General features: G+C 55.2%; 1 pseudogene across 1 annotated transcript in view; it reads left to right on the top strand.

The window, feature by feature from the left end:
• Positions 1–4,475: 4,475 nt before the first annotated feature.
• Positions 4,476–18,355, top strand: part of LOC147091142 (uncharacterized) — a 43,560-nt pseudogene continuing 29,680 nt past the window's right edge. Inside the window, exons 1-6 of the transcript XR_015075303.1 lie at positions 4,476–4,802; positions 6,045–6,153; positions 13,867–14,125; positions 14,447–14,571; positions 14,789–14,925; positions 18,078–18,305. The product of XR_015075303.1 is annotated as an uncharacterized LOC147091142 (transcript). The remainder of the gene's footprint in view (positions 4,803–6,044; positions 6,154–13,866; positions 14,126–14,446; positions 14,572–14,788; positions 14,926–18,077; positions 18,306–18,355) is intronic.

The following is an 18,355-nucleotide window of genomic DNA, read 5'->3' as shown; positions in this document are numbered from 1 at the left end:
CACCTGACCAGTCCACTGATACCTTCCTGCAGTCTGCAGCTTTCTTCTTCATTATCAACCACACGGCCAATTTTAGTATCATCTGCAAACTTCTTAATCATACTTCCTACATTCAAGTCCAAATCATTGATACATACCACAAAAAGCAAAGGACCCAGTACTGAGCCCTGCGGAACCCCACTGGAAACAGCCTTCCAGTCACAAAAACACCCTTCAACCATTACCCTTTGTTTCCTGACTCTGAGCCAATTTTGGATCCAACTTGCCACTTTGCCTTGGATCCCATGGGCTTTTACTTTCGTGACCAGTCCACCATGCGGGACCTTAGCAAAAGCCTTGCTAAAATCCATATAGGCTACATCAAACGCACTACCCTCATCGACCCTCGTTACCTCCTCAAAAAATTCAATCAAGTTAGTCAGACACGACCTTCCCTTAACAAATCCATGCTGCCTGTCCCTGATTAATCTGTTTCTTTCTAAATGAAGATTTATCCTGTCCCTCAGAATTCTTTCCAATAATTTTCCCACCACCGAGGTTCGGCTGACTGGCCTGTAATTACTCGGTCTATCCCTTTCTCTCTTTTTAAACAACGGTACGTTAGCAATCCTCCGGCACCACACCTGTAGCCAGAGAGGATTGGTAAATGGTCAGAGCCTCTGCTATTTCCTCTCTTACTTCTCTTAACAGTCTGGGATACATTTCATCCGGGCCTGGGGATTTATCCACTTTCAAAAATGCTAAACCCCTTAATACTTCCTCTTTCACCATGTTTATTTCATCTAATATTTCACACTGCTCCTCCCTGATTGCTATGTCTGCATCATCCCTCTCTTTTGTGAAAACAGACGCAAAGTATTTATTAAGAACTATACCCATGTCTTCTGCTTCCACACAGATTACCTTTATGGTCCCTAATAGGCCCGACTCTTACTTCAGTTATCCTCTTGTTCTTAATGGCTGGGTTTTCCTCGCCAATATTTGTTCATGCCCTCTCTTTGCTTTCCTAATTTCCTTTTTAATTTCACCCCTGCACTTTCTACACTCCTCTTGGCTTTCTGCAGTATTGAGTCCTTGGTATCTGTCACAACCCTCCCTTTTTTTCTTTATCCTACCCTGTATGCCCCTTGATATCCAGAGGGCTCTAGATTTGTTAGTCCCAGGACTGTGGGGGAACGCCCCAACTCGTCAAATAACGGCACAGAGTATTTCACATCCAACCAAACAGGCCGGTGGGGAATTGCATCCGATAACACAATACATACAGCATTAGGTGGAAAGTGATATTCACGTGCTCAAGGATATTATCTGATTATAACCCAACCGAACAGCAGAGGACAATTACTTCTCTGTACAAATCACACCGTTACAATCTCTTGTTTGATGGGGCAGTGTAGAGGGAGCTTTACTCTGTATCTAACCCGTGCTGTACCTGCCCTGGGAGTGTTTCATGGGACAGTGTAGAGGAGATTTACTCTGTATCTAACCCGTGCTGTACCTGCCCTGGGAGTGTTTGATGGGACAGTGTAGAGGGAGCTTTACTCTGTATCTAACCCCGTGCTGTACCTGCCCTGGGAGTGTTTGATGGGACAGTGTAGCGGGAGCTTTACTCTGTATCTAACCCGTGCTCTACCTGCCCTGGGAGTGTTTGATGGGACAGTGTAGAGGGAGCTTTACTCTGTATCTAACCCGTGCTGTACCTGCCCTGGGAGTGTTTGATGGGACAGTGTAGAGGGAGCTTTACTCTGTGTCTAACCTGTGCTGTCCCTGCCCTGGGAGTGTTTGATGGGACAGTGTAGAGGGAGCTTTACTCTGTATCTAACCCGTGCTGTATCTGCCCTGGGAGTGTTTGATGAGACAGTGTAGAGGGAGCTTTACTCTGTATCTAACCCGTGCTGTACCTGCCCTGGGAGTGTTTGATGGGACAGTGTAGAGGGAGCTTTACTCTGTATCTAACCCGTGCTGTATCTGCCCTGGGAGTGTTTGATGAGACAGTGTAGAGGGAGCTTTACTCTGTACCTAACCCGTGCGGTACCTGCCCTGGGAATGTTTGATGAGACAGTGTAGAGGGAGCTTTATTCTGTATCTAACCCGTGCTGTACCTGCCCTGGGAGTGTTTGATGAGACAGTGTAGAGGGAGCTTTACTCTGTATCTAACCCGTGCTGTACCTGCCCTGGGAGTGTTTGATGGGACAGTGTAGAGGGAGATTTACTCTGTATCTGCAGATGCCGAGAACGGCGACTGATCCGGGGTGGAATGTGGGTGTGAGTGAGGATCTGCAGACCCGGGGTTGGGCAGCAGGTGGCGGTGTCTCCCACAGAATGTCAGACTCGGAGCGAAGTCTCCAATAAACTCTGTGACCAACATAACTCCCTCTGCCTGCCTGTCACTCGCAGCGCTGGGATCCAACCCCGCGTTCACACACATCGCTGCGTCGGCCCGCGTGTCTCGCTCTCCCGGCCCGTGTATCTAGCCGTTAGCGCCGCGCGGCGATGACGTCATCGCTGTGCGCAGCGGCCCGGCTGTAATATTGGGTGGCGCCCCCCCCCTGACTTACCGCCGGACGCTATGTCCGCCGGGATCAGAGGGGGCCTACCTGCGGCCGGGGCGGCGCTAGTTAAATGCGAGGTGCCGGGCGGCCATTTTTGTTGTGGGGGGGTGCTAGCTCCCCAAAGGGGGCCCGATTCAATTTTTCGCTCTTGGTTCCCGAGCATTTCTGGGAAGTTATTTGTGTCCTCTAACGTGAAGACAGAACCTAAGTATTTGTTTAATTGGATGGCAAAATACTGCGGATGCTGGAAATCCGAAATAACAACAGAAAATGCTGGAAAAACTCAGCAGGCCAGGCAACATCCGTGGAAAGAGAAACAAGAGTTAACGTTTCAGGTGGAAACCCTTCGTCAGGACTGAGAGAAAAGGCAGGAAATGAAACCGATTAAAAGGCCAGTTTGGGGGCTGGGAAATGGGGGAGGGGATGAAAGAAGAGACATTAAGAGATATTCAAGGCGAGACGAGATGGTAATAGGACAGGTAAAGAGACAAAGGATGGCTCGAGATGAAGTGTGAAATGCACTGGCAGAGAGAGAGACAGCTGCCACGTGGGAGAGAGAGAAAAGGGAAAGGCACAAACCAAATGTGGATAAAAAATATATAAAAATGTAATAGGGGCCGAGGTTATGATCTGAAATTGTTGAACTCGATGTTGAGTCCGGAAGACTGTAAAGTGCCTAATCGGAAGATGAGGTGCTGTTCCTCGAGTTTACGCTGAGCTTCCGTGGAACAATGCAAGAGGCCGAGGACGGTGAGGCCCGAGTGGGAATGGAGCGGTGAATTAAAGTGATAGGCGACCAGAAGCTCGGGGTCCCCCTTACAGACTGAACGGAGGTGTTCCACAAAGCGGTCACCCAATCTGCGTTTGGTCTCCCCAATGTAGAGGAGACCGCATCGTGAGCAGCGATTTGTTTAATTGCTCTGCCATGTCCTTGTTCCCCATTATAAATTCTCCAGTTTCTGACTGTAAGGGGCCTACATTTGTCTTTACTCATCTTTTTCTTCTTACATACTTGTAGAGGCTTTTACAATCCGCTTTTATGTTCCTTGAAAGTTTACTCTCATACTCTATTTTCCCCTCTTAATCTTAAATCTCCCCTTAACCTTAACATAGAAACATAGACGATAGGAGCAGGAGTCGGCCATTCGGCCCCTCGAGCCTGCTCCGACATTCAATGAGATCATGGCTGATCATCCAAACTCAGTACCCGGTCCCTGCCTTCTCCCCATATCCCTTGATCCCTTTAGCCTTAAGAAATATATCCAACTCTTTCTTGAATATACTTAATGAATTGGCCTCCACTGCCTTCTGTGGTAGAGAATTCCACAGGTTCACCACTCTCTGGGTGAAGAAATTCCTCCTCATCTCTGTCCTAAATGGCTTACCCCTTATCCTTAGACTGTGACCCCTGGTTCTGGACTCCCCGACCATCGGGAACATCCTTCCTGCATCTAGTCTGTCTAGTCCTGTTAGAATTTTATAAGTTTCAATGAGATCCCCTCTCATTCTTCTAAACTCCAGCGAGTATAAGCCCAATCGACCCAATCTCTCCTCATACGTCATTCTTGTTAGAATCTTCTCTGCTCTAAGGAGAACAATCCCAGCTTCTCCAGTCTCTCCACGTAACTGCAGGCCCTCATCCCCTGGAACCATTCCGGTAAATCTCCCCCGCACCCTCTCCAAGGCCTTGACATCCTTCCTAAAGTGCGGTGCCCAGAATTGGACGCAGTGCTCCAGCTGGGGCCTAACCAGGGATTGATAAAAGTTGAGCATAACTTCCTTGCTTTTGTACTCTGTGCCTCTGTTTATAAAGCTCAGTGAGTCGTCCACTTTTGGGGAACGAGAGGAGGGAAACGCCAATACAGTCAGCAGTTTCTGCCGGTTCAACAGCCCCTGGATCCCTCCAGCCCCACGTTATCAGTTGGCCCCAATGATGACCCTTTACACAGCCACCATATCTTCGAATCTCACCCCGCACACAACAGGCAGCAGAGTGAGAGATGCAGACACAAAGTTCAGCTGAGAGAGAAATTCCTGAGTGAGTGTTGGGGGCGGAGCGACGGAAAACCACAACATCTGGAAGCAATTAAATCTACTTGGGAGAAGGAGGGCTTGGTACTGGGGCCAGGCGAGGTCCATCCTTCAACCCCAGCAGGAGCAGAGAGCGATGAGGAACACGATGCTACTCCCACTGGCTCTGCTACTGATCCCCGCTCTGGTGGAGTGTCAGCAGTCAGGGAACGTCAGCCGGTAAGAAGCCGATCGGAACAATCCACCCGCCCAAAAACGCCGCTCAAAATAGAAAACTTGGAGCTTTTTTAATCCGTGCAAACCGGCAGCTGGTTTGGTGATCACCGCCTGCAGTTAGGCCGGAGTTGCTGACTGTACAGAATGGAGGCTGGCTTTCCCGCTCACTGAGCTGGGAGGTGTCCAGGGGACGGAGCCCTGTCTCGACGGGTCTGTCCACCCTGGCACGCCCCAGCGGCTGGGCAGTAATGTGCAATCGCTCCCTGATATCGCAAACCATTTCCTCCCCTTCTACCCCACCTGTGGAAACGTGAAGAACCTTTATCCTTCCAGACCAGCAACTGTAACAGGAGTACGTGAGTGTGTAACAGGAGTGGATGTGTGGGTGTAACAGGAGTGGGTGAGTGTGTAACAGGAGTGAGTGTGTAACAGGAGTGGGTGTGTAATAGGAGTGGGTGATTGTGTAACAGGAGTATGTGTGTAACAGGAGTGGATGTGTGGGTGTAACAGTGTGTAACATCAGTGAGTGAGTGTGTAACATGAGTGAGTGTGTAACAGGAGTGTATGTGTAACGTGAGTGAGTAACAGAAGTGAGTGTGTCTCGAACGTGAGTGTGTCTCTAACGTGTGAGTGTGTAACAGGGATGAGTGTGTGACAGGAGTGACTGTGTAACAGCAGTGAGTGAGTGTGTGTAACAGGAGTGGGGAGGAGTGAGTGAGTGTGTAACAGTGGTGAATGTGTGTGTAACGGGAGTGTGCGTGTAACAGGAGTGAGTAACGGGTGAGTGTGTGTGTGTAACAGGAGAGGGTGAGTGTGTAACAGGAGTGTGTGTCTAACGTGAGTGACTGTGTAACAGGAGTGAGTGAGTGTGTGTAACAGGAGTGGGGAGGAGTGAGTGAGTGTGTAACAGTGGTGAATGTGTGTGTAACGGGAGTGAGCGTGTGTGTGTAACGGGAGTGACTAACAGGAGTGGGTGAGTGTGTAACAGGAGTGTGTGTGTAACTGCAGTGAGTGTGTGTAACAGGTGTGGGTGTGTAACAGGAGTGAGTGTGTAACAGGAGTGTGTGTCTAATGTGAGTGAGTGTGTAACAGAATGGGTTAGATACGGAGTAAAGCAGACCCCCTCCCCCCCCCCCCCCCCCGCCCTGAGTGTGTGGCAGGGGCGAGTGTGGCAGGGCGGTGTTGCTCGATTCCCCGGCCTGTTGTGAACCGCAGGATGACGGGAGACTCTGTGATTTATTCCAGGCCGGTTTTCCCCTGTGGCGGGCAGCTCACGGGCGAGCAGGGATACGTCGCCAGTGAAGGATTCCCTGCACTGTACCCACCCAATAAGAAATGCTCCTGGATCATCACGGTTAGTATATTGGGGCTGGACCGGGGGCGGAGGGAGGGGATCAAGGGGGTCAGGGGGTAGATGGGGCGGGGGGGTCAGGGGGCGGCAGCGTCATGGGGCGGGGGGTCAGGGGGCAGAGGGTCGGGGGCGTCAGGGTCAGGGATCGTGGGGCGGAGTGTCAGGGGGCGGCAGCGTCGGGGCGGGGGGTCGGGGCAGCAGGGTCAGGGGGCGGGGGCGGCAGGGTCAGGGGTCGGGGGCGGAGGGTCGGGGCGTCAGGGGTTGGGGCGGAGGGTCAGGGGGCAGCAGCGTCGGGGCGGGGGGTCAGGGGGCGGATGGGTCGTGGGGTCAGGGGGCAGCAGTGTCAGGGGGCGGGGGGGCGGAGGGTTGGGGCGGATGGGTCGGGGGGCGGGGGGTCGGGGCGGATGGGTCGGGGGGTCAGGGGGCGGATGGGTCGGGGGGTCGGGGCAGCAGGGTCAGGGGGCGGATGGGGCGGGGGGTCAGGGGGTAAGGGGGCAGCAGGGTCAGGGGGCGGTGGTCAAGGGGTGATGCTGCCAGTATCATCTCGCTCAGATACTGGTACAAAGTGTGTCACTGATGTGACCTGGGGTCATCAGGCGCATCAATGGCCAGAGATTCCAAAGTGATTTTCAGCCAATGAAGTACTTTGGAAGTGTAGTCACTGCTGTAATGTAGGAAACTTAATCTATTAATATCGCTTTGTAATTAAATGCTTTCGTCTACATTGCATACAAAGCCGCCGATCCTTGTGTAATCGGCAAACTTGGAGATGTGGCACTCTGTCCCGTCATCTGCGTTGTTAATAAATACTGTGAATAGTTGAGGCCCCAACACAGATCCCTGCGGGACTACCACTAGTCACCTCCTGCCAATTTGAGCACCGGCCCATTATCCTAACTCTCTGTCTCCTGCCGCTCAGCCAGTCTCCTAACCAGGTCAATAATTTCCCTTCAATTCCAGGGGCTTCTACCTTGGTTAACAGTCTGTAATGCATCAATGTCCGCACAATCTGGCTCTGTGCCGCGACGCTCCTGCGCCATGGCGAGCGGCCTCCGTTGCCGTGAAACTGTGGAGCTGTTGCCCTCCCAGCATGCAAAGCCACAGTGAAAGGCCACAAACAACATCCCCCACTGTCCAGGAACAGACAGGGCGAGCCTGCATTTATCAGGTCCTCAGAGTGCCCAACCTCCTTTACAACTAACCGAGTATCGTTGCACTGTCGTCACCGCACGGAAACGCTGCAGCCAATCCTGCATAGCAAGATCCCACAGACAGCAAAGAGGTGAATGACTTGTTAATTTGTTTTGATGATGTTGGTTGAGGGATAAATATTGGCCAGGTTAGCAAGGAGAACTCCCCTGCCCTTCATCGAAATAGTGGCTGTGGGATCTTTCACATCCACCTGAGGGGGCAGACGGGGCTTCAGATTAAAGTCTCATCCAAAAGACAGCAGCTCCGACAGTGCAGAGCTCCCTCAGTACTGCCCCTCCGACAGTGCAGAGCTCCCTCAGTACTGCCCCTCCGACAGTGCGACGCTCCCTCAGTACTGCCCCTCCGACAGTGCAGAGCTCCCTCAGTACTGCCCCTCCGACAGTGCAGAGCTCCCTCAGTACTGCCCCTCCGACAGTGCGACGCTCCCTCAGTACTACCCCTCCGACAGTGCAGAGCTCCCTCAGTACTGCCCCTCCGACAGTGCGGCGCTCCCTCAGTACTGCCCCTCCGACAGTGCGGCGCTCCCTCAGTACTGCCCCTCCGACAGTGCGGCGCTCCCTCAGTACTGCCCCTCCGACAGTGCGGCGCTCCCTCAGTACTGCCCCTCCGACAGTGCGGCGCTCCCTCAGTACTGCCCCTCCGACAGTGCAGAGCTCCCTCAGTACTGCCCCTCCGACAGTGCAGAGCTCCCTCAGTACTGCCCCTCCGACAGTGCGACGCTCCCTCAGTACTGCCCCTCCGACAGTGCAGAGCTCCCTCAGTACTGCCCCTCCGACAGTGCAGAGCTCCCTCAGTACTGCCCCTCCGACAGTGCGACGCTCCCTCAGTACTACCCCTCCGACAGTGCAGAGCTCCCTCAGTACTGCCCCTCCGACAGTGCGGCGCTCCCTCAGTACTGCCCCTCCGACAGTGCGGCGCTCCCTCAGTACTGCCCCTCCGACAGTGCGGCGCTCCCTCAGTACTGCCCCTCCGACAGTGCGGCGCTCCCTCAGTACTGCCCCTCCGACAGTGCGGCGCTCCCTCAGTACTGCCCCTCCGACAGTGCGGCGCTCCCTCAGTACTGCCCCTCCGACAGTGCGGCGCTCCCTCAGTACTGCCCCTCCGACAGTGCGGCGCTCCCTCAGTACTGCCCCTCCGACAGTGCGGCGCTCCCTCAGTACTGCCCCTCCGACAGTGCGGCGCTCCCTCAGTACTGCCCCTCCGACAGTGCGGCGCTCCCTCAGTACTGCCCCTCCGACAGTGCGGCGCTCCCTCAGTACTGCCCCTCCGACAGTGCGGCGCTCCCTCAGTACTGCCCCTCCGACAGTGCGGCGCTCCCTCAGTACTGCCCCTCCGACAGTGCGGCGCTCCCTCAGCACTGCCCCTCCGACAGTGCGGCGCTCCCTCAGCACTGCCCCTCCGACAGTGCGGCGCTCCCTCAGCACTGCCCCTCCGACAGTGCGGCGCTCCCTCAGCACTGCCCCTCCGACAGTGCGGCGCTCCCTCAGCACTGCCCCTCCGACAGTGCGGCGCTCCCTCAGCACTGCCCCTCCGACAGTGCGGCGCTCCCTCAGCACTGTCCCTCCGACAGTGCAGCGCTCCCTCAGTACTGCCTCTCCGACAGTGCAGCGCTCCCTCAGTACTGCCCCTCCGACAGTGCAGCGCTGCCTGATCACTGCCCAGTGACCCCTGGGTTAGAGAGAGGGGAAATCAGCCAGGGTTCCTGCTCCTGAACCTGAGTGTCTGCAGAACCCGTACCCCAGTGAGAGTCAGTGTCTGCGGAACTTTACCCCAGTGAGAGTCACTGTCTGTGGAACTGTACCCCAGTGAGAGTCAGTGTCTGTGGAACTGTACTCCAGTGAGAGTCAGTGTCTGTGGAACTGTACCCCAGTGAGAGTCAGTGTCTGTGGAACTGTACCCCAGTGAGAGTCAGTGTCTGGAACTGTACCCCAGTGAGAGTCAGTGTCTGAGGAACCCGTACCCCAGTGAAAGTCAGTGTCTGTGGAACTGTACCCCAGTGAGAGTCAGTGTCTGTGGAACTGTACCCCAGTGAGAGTCAGTGTCTGTGGAACTGTACCCCAGTGAGTGTCATTGTCTGTGGAACCCATACCCCAGTGAGAGTCAGTGTCTGTGGAACTGTACCCCAGTGAGAGTCAGTGTGTGTGGAACTGTACCCCAGTGAGAGTCAGTGCCTGTGGAACTGTACCCCAGTGAGAGTCAGTGTCTGTGGAACTGTACCCCAGTGAGAGTCAGTGTCTGTGGAACTGTACCCCAGTGAGAGCCAGTGTCTGTGGAACTGTACCCCAGTGAGAGCCAGTGTCTGTGGAACCCTTACCCCAGTGAGAGTCAGTGTCTGTGGAACCCTTACCCCAGTGAGAGTCAGTGTCTGTGGAACTGTACCCCAGTGAGAGTCAGTGTCTGTGGAACTGTACCCCAGTGAGAGTCAGTGTCTGTGGAACTGTACCCCAGTGAGAGTCTGTGGAACTGTACTCCAGTGAGAGTCAGTGTCTGTGGAACTGTACCCCAGTGAGAGTCAGTGTCTGTGGAACTGTACCCCAGTGAGAGTCAGTGTCTGGAACTGTACCCCAGTGAGAGTCAGTGTCTGAGGAACCCGTACCCCAGTGAGAGTCAGTGTCTGTGGAACTGTACCCCAGTGAGAGTCAGTGTCTGTGGAACTGTACCCCAGTGAGAGTCAGTGCCTGTGGAACTGTACCCCAGTGAGAGTCAGTGTCTGTGGAACTGTACCCCAGTGAGAGTCAGTGTCTGTGGAACTGTACCCCAGTGAGAGTCAGTGTCTGTGGAACTGTACCCCAGTGAGAGTCAGTGTCTGTGGAACTGTACCCCAGTGAGAGTCAGTGTCTGAGGAACCCGTACCCCAGTGAAAGTCAGTGTCTGTGGAACTGTACCCCAGTGAGAGTCAGTGTCTGTGGAACTGTACCCCAGTGAGAGTCAGTGTGTGTGGAACTGTACCCCAGTGAGAGTCAGTGCCTGTGGAACTGTACCCCAGTGAGAGTCAGTGTCTGTGGAACTGTACCCCAGTGAGAGTCAGTGTCTGTGGAACTGTACCCCAGTGAGAGCCAGTGTCTGTGGAACTGTACCCCAGTGAGAGCCAGTGTCTGTGGAACCCTTACCCCAGTGAGAGTCAGTGTCTGTGGAACCCTTACCCCAGTGAGAGTCAGTGTCTGTGGAACTGTACCCCAGTGAGAGTCAGTGTCTGTGGAACTGTACCCCAGTGAGAGTCAGTGTCTGTGGAACTGTACCCCAGTGAGAGTCTGTGGAACTGTACTCCAGTGAGAGTCAGTGTCTGTGGAACTGTACCCCAGTGAGAGTCAGTGTCTGTGGAACTGTACCCCAGTGAGAGTCAGTGTCTGGAACTGTACCCCAGTGAGAGTCAGTGTCTGAGGAACCCGTACCCCAGTGAGAGTCAGTGTCTGTGGAACTGTACCCCAGTGAGAGTCAGTGTCTGTGGAACTGTACCCCAGTGAGAGTCAGTGTCTGTGGAACTGTACCCCAGTGAGAGTCAGTGTCTGTGGAACTGTACCCCAGTGAGAGTCAGTGTCTGTGGAACTGTACCCCAGTGAGAGTCAGTGTCTGTAGAACTGTGCCCCAGTGAGAGTCAGTGTCTGTGGAACTGTACCCCAGTGAGAGTCAGTGTCTGTAGAACTGTACCCCAGTGAGAGTCAGTGTCTGTGGAACTGTACCCCAGTGAGAGTCAGTGTCTGTGGAACTATACCCCAGTGAGAGTCAGTGTCTGTAGAACTGTGCCCCAGTGAGAGTCAGTGCCTGTGGAACTGTACCCCAGTGAGAGTCAGTGTCTGTAGAACTGTACCCCAGTGAGAGTCAGTGTCTCTGGAACTGTACCCCAGTGAGAGTCAGTGTCTGCAGAACTGTACCCCAGTGAGAGTCAGCGTCTGTGGGATCTCTCTGTGCCCCAGTGAGATTCAGTGTGTGTGGGGTCTCTCTGTGCCCACACTTGTTCAGTTACAGGAACGTAGGAGGCCATTCAGCCCCTCGAGCCTGTTCCACCATTCAATGAGATCATGGCTGATCTATATGGACCCCTAAGTCTCTTTGGACCTCCACTGTTTCTAGCCTTTCACCATTTAGAAAGTACCCTGTTCGATCCTTTTTAGGTCCAATGTGGATGACCTCACATTTGCCTGCATTGAAATCCATTTGCCTCAGTTTTACCCATTCACTTAAAAGGAAAGAAAGATTATATTTCTCCAGCGCCTTTCACAACCACTGGACGTCTCAAAGCGCTTTACAGCCAATGAAGTACTTTTGAAGTGTAGTCACTGTTGTAATGTAGGAAACCTAATCTATCAATATCTCTTTGTAATTTTATGCTTTCATCCACACTGCACACAATGCCGCCTGTCTTTGTGTCATCAGCAAATTTGGAAAGAAGATTTTCTATGTCATCATCTAAGTCGTTAATAAATACTGTGAATAGTTGAGGCCCCAACACAGATCCCTGCGGGACACCACCAGTCACCTCCTGCCAGTTTGAGCACCGGCCCATTATCACTACTGCCAGTCTCCTGCCGCTCAGCCAATTTCCTAACCAGGTTAATAATTTGCCTTCGATGCCACGGGCTGCCACCTTAGTTAACAGTCTCCTTATGTCGGACTTTATCAAATACCTTCTGGAAGTCTCTGTAAATAACATCCATAGACATTCCCCTGTCCACTACTTTAGACACCTCTTCAAAAAATTCAATCCGGTTTGTCAGGCGTGACCTGCCTTTCACAACCCGTGCTGGCTCTCTGATCAACTGAGAATTTTCCAGGTGTTCAGTCACCTTCTCCTTAATTATCGACTTCAGTCATTTCCCGATAACAGATGCTGGGCTAACTGGTCTATAATTCCCTGGTTTCCCCCTCTCGCCATTCTTAAATAGCGGAGTGACATGCGCAATTTTCCAATCTAAAGGGACGGTTCCTGAATCGCGAGAACTTTGGAAGATTATAGTTAGGGCATCCCTGGGATGGAAACCATCTGACCCTGGGGATTTGTCACTCTTTAGTACCATTATTTTCTTCATTAACGTTCATTTTATTGAGTCCCCGTCCCTGATTTAGTCTCCTTGGGATTTCCGGCATGCTGTCCTCCTCTTCCTCGACTGTAAATACTGACGCAAAGTAATTATTCAACGTGTCCGCCATTTCCTTATTATCATTGACAATATCACACTTTCAGTTTTTAAGGGGCTGACATTGCTCCTGACTACCTTTTTCCTAATATAATTGTAAAACATTTTTGTGTCTTTCCATACTCCCTTTTTGAAGTTTTATCTGCTTTGTGTCCCTTTGCTGTTCTTTGTATCTCTCCCATTCGCCAGGATCGGGGCTATTTTTTACATTTTTGTAGGCCCTTTCCTTTTACTTTTATGCTGTCCCTCACCTCTTTAGTCGTCCAGGGCTGTTTTTTGGTTGTCATGTAGAGCCCTTGCCCCTCAGGGGTATAAACTGGTTCTGTATCACCTTCAATTATTTTTTGAACATCTCCCACTGACCATTAACAGATTTGCCCAGTTTACTGTGGACAGTCTCCGCCTCATCCCGTTAAAGTCGACCTACCCCAAATCTAGAATCTTAGTAGCTGTTTCGCGTTTCTCCCTTTCAAACGCTACTTTGAACTCGATCATGTTATGATCGCTATTGGATAAATGTTCGCGCACAGTTAGGCTGTTTACTAAATCTGGCTCATTACTCATCACTAAATCTAATATGGCTTGCCCCCTTGGTGCCTCTAGGACATATTGTTGTACAAACTATCCCGGGTACACTCAAGAAATTCACTACCTTTCTGACAGGTGCTCGTCTGCTTTTCCCAATCTATATTAAAGTTAAAATCCCCCATTAAAACCACACTGCCTTTGCTACACGCTTGTCTAATCTCTACATTTATACATTCTGCCACTTTACAGCTGCTACCAAGGGGGCCCATACAGAACACCCACTACAATCTTTTCCATTTCTTAATTCTACCCATAAAGTCTCCACTGCATACCTCTCGTTATATCATCTCTTATCATTGAAATGATTTCATCCCTAATCACTAAGGCTACCCCTCCCCCTCTGCCGTTTTCCCTATCTGTCCTGTAGACCTTATAACCTGGTATATTCAGTTCCCAGTCCTGACCGTCCTTGCAGCCGTGTCTCAGTAATGGCGACCATGTCATACCCTCCAATTTAAATTCACGCCTGCTGTTCATTCAGTTTATTCCTTATACTCCGTGCGTTTGTTAAAAGAACGCTTATTTGGGCCACACACCCTAGCCCGTCCTTCAGCTCTGATGTTTTTCTCACACGTATCTTCTTTCGCTCTCCTGGTTTGATTACAGATTTGAGCTTTCCCTGTCCCTGTCGTGTCTAAAGCTGAATTTCTGACTATTGCTCGACTCTCTTCCCTTTTGTTTGTTTTTGAACTATTATTTATACTGCCGTTCCCACCTGATCCCCCCCCCGCCGCCCCTCACCATTTACCAGTTTGATGTTGGATTTTGTTGCCTGTTTCAGGTCCCCCAGGGCCGGGTGGTGATGCTCTCGTTCCGTCACATGGACCTGGAGACGGACCCAATCTGCCGCTACGACCATGTCAGCGTTTACAACGGGGATTCCACCTCGGCCGAACGGCTCGGCAGATTCTGCGGCACGTTTCGCCCCGGGGCCGTCATGTCCACTGGCAACACGCTGCTGATCGAGATGGCGTCAGACGATGACTCTGCGGGAAAGGGATTCCTGGCAGTCTACACCGCGGGACAGCCGCACGAGAAAGGTACGGCCGGCGGGAACGTCCCTGGGCAGGGAGAGGGGCGGGCTGGGGTTCGGGGGGGGAGGGCTGGGGGTCGGGGGGGACGGGGAGGGCTTGGGGTCGGGGGGGGGGAGCGAGGGCTGGGGGTCGGGGGGGGAGGGCTGGGGGTCACGGGATGGGTGGCTGGGGGTCACGGGATGGGCTGGGAGTCGGGGGGTCGAGGGCTGGGGTCAGGGTGCAAGGGACAGGCGCGGGGATGACAGTCGGACTAACACAGACGGAGTGAGCTGGGAGTGATGGTCGAACAGGCGAACTGCAGCTCATCGGATATTTTTAATCTTTCAGAGAATCAGTTCTGCGGAGGGAAGCTGGTCAAACCGCAAGGATCATTCAAGACCCCGAACTGGCCGGAGAAGGAATACCCGACGGGAATCAGCTGCTCCTGGCACATTGTGGGACGTCCCAACGAGGTAACCCCCGCTCACCCCTCACTCGCCCCTTGCCCCTCCCCCACTCCTCCCCACCGCAATCCCCGCACCCCCCCTCCCCCACATCGCTCCCCCGCTCCACCCCTTCCCCCTCCCCACTTCCCCCGATCTCCCCCCGCCCGCTCCCCCCGCCGTGCGCCTGCGCTCCCTCTGATAAACACCAGTGCACACACCGATGATTCTTTTTCCTCTTTGACAGTACATCGAACTAAAATTTGAGAAGTTTGGCGTTGAGAATGACAACTACTGTCGCTATGACTATGTGGCCGTGTTCAATGGCGGGAGGACGGATGAAGCTCAGCGAGCTGGGAAATTCTGTGGAGACACTCCACCTGAGTAAGCCCTGGCACACTCTGTGTCATATGTTACACGCCTGTTATATGCATATATCCACTTGTATGTAAGTGTCTGTAAATAGTATGTTGTATATGAGTTTTCATAGAATCACACAGCACAGGAGGTCATTCGGCCCATCGTGCCTGTGCCAGCTCTTTGAAAGAGCTCTCCAATTAGTCCCACTCCCCCCTGCTCTTTCCCCACAGCCCTGTGAACATTGCAGGCAAAGTGTGCGGGGGGTGTTTACAGGGGGAGTGTGCGGGGGGTGTTTACAGGGGGAGTGTGCGGGGGGTGTTTACAGGGGGAGTGTGCGGGGTGTTTACAGGGGGAGTGTGCGGGGGGGGGTTTACAGGGGGAGTGTGCGGGGGTGTTTACAGGGGGAGTGTGCGGGGGGTGTTTACAGGGGGAGTGTGCGGGGGTGTTTACAGGGGGAGTGTGTGGGGGGTGTTTACAGGGGTAGTGTGCGGGGGGGGGTTTACAGGGGGAGTGTGCGGGGGTGTTTACAGGGGGAGTGTGCGGGGGGTGTTTACAGGGGGAGTGTGCAGGGGGTGTTTACAGGGGGAGTGTGCGGGGGGTGTTTACAGGGGGAGTGTGCGGGGGGTGTTTACAGGGGGAGTGTGCGGGGCGTGTGTACAGCGGGAGTGTGCGGGGCGTGTGTACAGGGGGAGTGTGCGGGGGGTGTTTACGGGGGGAGTGTGCGGGGGGTGTTTACGGGGGGAGTGTGCGGGGGGTGTTTACGGGGGGAGTGTGCGGGGGTGTTTACGGGGGGAGTGTGCGGGGGGGTGTTTACGGGGGGAGTGTGCGGGGGGTGTTTACAGGGGGAGTGTGCGGGGCGGTGTTTACAGGGGGAGTGTGCGGGGGGTGTTTACAGGGGGAGTGTGCGGGGGGTGTTTACGGGGGGAGTGGCGGGGGGTGTTTACGGGGGGAGTGTGCGGGGGGTGTGTACAGGGGGAGTGTGCGGGGGGTGTTTACAGGGGGAGTGTGCGGGGGGTGTTTACAGGGGGAGTGTGCGGAGGGTGTTTACAGGTGGAGTGTGCGGGGCGTGTGTACGGGGGAGTGTGCGGGGCGTGTGTACGGGGGAGTGTGCGGGGTGTTTACAGGGGGAGTGTGCGGGGCGTGTGTACGGGGGAGTGTGCGGGGGGGTGTTTACAGGGGGAGTGTGCGGGGCGTGTGTACGGGGTGTACAGGGGGAGTGTGCGGGGGGGTGTTTACAGGGGGAGTGTGCGGGGTGGGGTGTGCGGGGGGTGTTTATAGGGGGAGTGTGCGGGGGGTGTTTCCGGGGGGAGTGTGCGGGGGGTGTTTATAGGGGGAGTGTGCAGGGGGTGTTTCCGGGGGGAGTGTGCGGGGGGTGTTTCCAAGGGGAGTGTGCGGGGAGTGTGTACAGGGGGAGTGTGCGGGGGGTGTGTACAGGGGGAGTGTGCGGGGAGGGTGTACAGGGGGAGTGTGCGGGGTGTTTACAGGGGGAGTGTGCGGGGGGTGTGTACAGGGGGAGGGTGTACAGGGGGAGTGCGGGGGGTGTTTACAGGGGGAGTGCGCGGGGTGTTTACAGGGGGAGTGTGCGGGGGGTGTGTACAGGGGGAGTGTGCGGGGAGGGTGTACAGGGGGAGTGTGCGGGGTGTTTACAGGGGGAGTGTGCGGGGGGGTGTTTACAGGGGGAGTGTGCGGGGGGGTGTGTACAGGGGGAGTGTGCGGGGTGTGTGTACAGGGGGAGTGTGCGGGGGGTGTTTACAGGGGGAGTGTGCGGGGGGTGTTTACAGGGGGAGTGTGCGGGGGGTGTTTACGGGGGGAGTGGCGGGGGGTGTTTACGGGGGGAGTGTGCGGGGGGTGTGTACAGGGGGAGTGTGCGGGGTGTGTGTACAGGGGGAGTGTGCGGGGGGTGTTTACAGGGGGAGTGTGCGGGGGGTGTTTACGGGGGGAGTGGCGGGGGGTGTTTACGGGGGGAGTGTGCGGGGTTGTGTACAGGGGGAGTGTGCGGAGAGTGTTTACAGGGGGAGTGTGCGGGGGGTGTTTACAGGGGGAGTTTACGGGGGAGTGTGCGGGGGGTTTACGGGGGGAGTGTGCGGGGGGTGTGTACAAGGGGAGTGTGCGGGGGGTTTACGGGGGGAGTGTGCGGGGGGTGTTTACAGGGGGAGTGTGCGGGGGGGGTGTACAGGGGGAGTGTGCGGGGGGTGTTTACAGGGGGAGTGTGCGGGGGGTGTTTACGGGGGGAGTGTGCGGGGGGTGTTTACGGGGGGAGTGTGCGGGGAGTGTTTACAGGAGGAGTGTGCGGGGGGTGTTTACAGGGGGAGTTTACGGGGGAGTGTGCGGGGGGTTTACGGGGGGAGTGTGCGGGGGGTGTGTACAAGGGGAGTGTGCGGGGGGTTTACGGGGGAGTGTGCGGGGGGTGTGTACAAGGGGAGTGTGCGGGGGGTTTACGGGGGGAGTGTGCGGGGGGTGTTTACAGGGGGAGTGTGCGGGGGGGGTGTACAGGGGGAGTGTGCGGGGGGTGTTTACGGGGGGAGTGTGCGGGGGGTGTTTACGGGGGGAGTGTGCGGGGGGTGTTTACGGGGGGAGTGTGCGGGGGGTGTTTGCAGGGGGAGTGTGCGGGGGGTGTTTACAGGGGGAGTGTGCGGGGAGTGTTTACAGGGGGAGTGTGCGGGGGGTGTTTACAGGGGGAGTGTGCGGGGAGTGTTTACAGGGGGAATGTGCGGGGAGTGTTTACAGGGGGAGTGTGCGGGGGGTGTTTACAGGGGGAGTGTGCGGGGAGTGTTTGCAGGGGGAGTGTGCGGGGGGTGTTTACGGGGGGAGTGTGCGGGGGGTGTTTGCAGGGGGAGTGTGCGGGGGGTGTTTACAGGGGGAGTGTGCGGGGAGTGTTTACAGGGGGAGTGTGCGGGGGGGTGTTTACAGGGGGAGTGTGCGGGGAGTGTTTACAGGGGGAGTGTGCGGGGGGTGTTTACAGGGGGAGTGTGCGGGGAGTGTTTACAGGGGGAGTGTGCGGGGGGTGTTTACAGGGGGAGTGTGCGGGGGGTGTTTACAGGGGGAGTGTGCGGGGAGTGTTTACAGGGGGAGTGTGCGGGGGGTGTTTACAGGGGGAGTGTGCAGGGGGTGTTTACGGGGGAGTGTGCGGGGGGTGTTTACAGGGGGAGGTTAATGTTGTCTGTTTTCTGTTACAGTCCAATTATCTCTGAGGGAAATGAGATACTCGTTCAGTTTGTGTCCGATCTGAGCGTCACCTCCGACGGGTTTTTGGCGAAGTACGACGTGAAGCGTAAGAGGGGGCCGGACGGAGAGCTGCTGCCGACAGTCCCGACCACGACGGTCCGCCCCCACCACCAGCACCACCATCACCACCACCCGCAAGGCACTCCGACCGAAAGGTACCGTCACCCAGTGCCTGCACTGCGCTGGGGCCCCTGAACACACCTTCCAACTCATTTAGGACTGAGATGAG

This window comes from Somniosus microcephalus, unplaced genomic scaffold (assembly GCF_052327205.1).
Source record: "Somniosus microcephalus isolate GS21.2 unplaced genomic scaffold, FLI_Smic_1.0 unresolved_chr4, whole genome shotgun sequence".
NCBI classification, from domain to species: Eukaryota; Metazoa; Chordata; class Chondrichthyes; order Squaliformes; family Somniosidae; genus Somniosus; species Somniosus microcephalus.
This window is presented reverse-complemented; position numbering and strand designations above follow the sequence as displayed.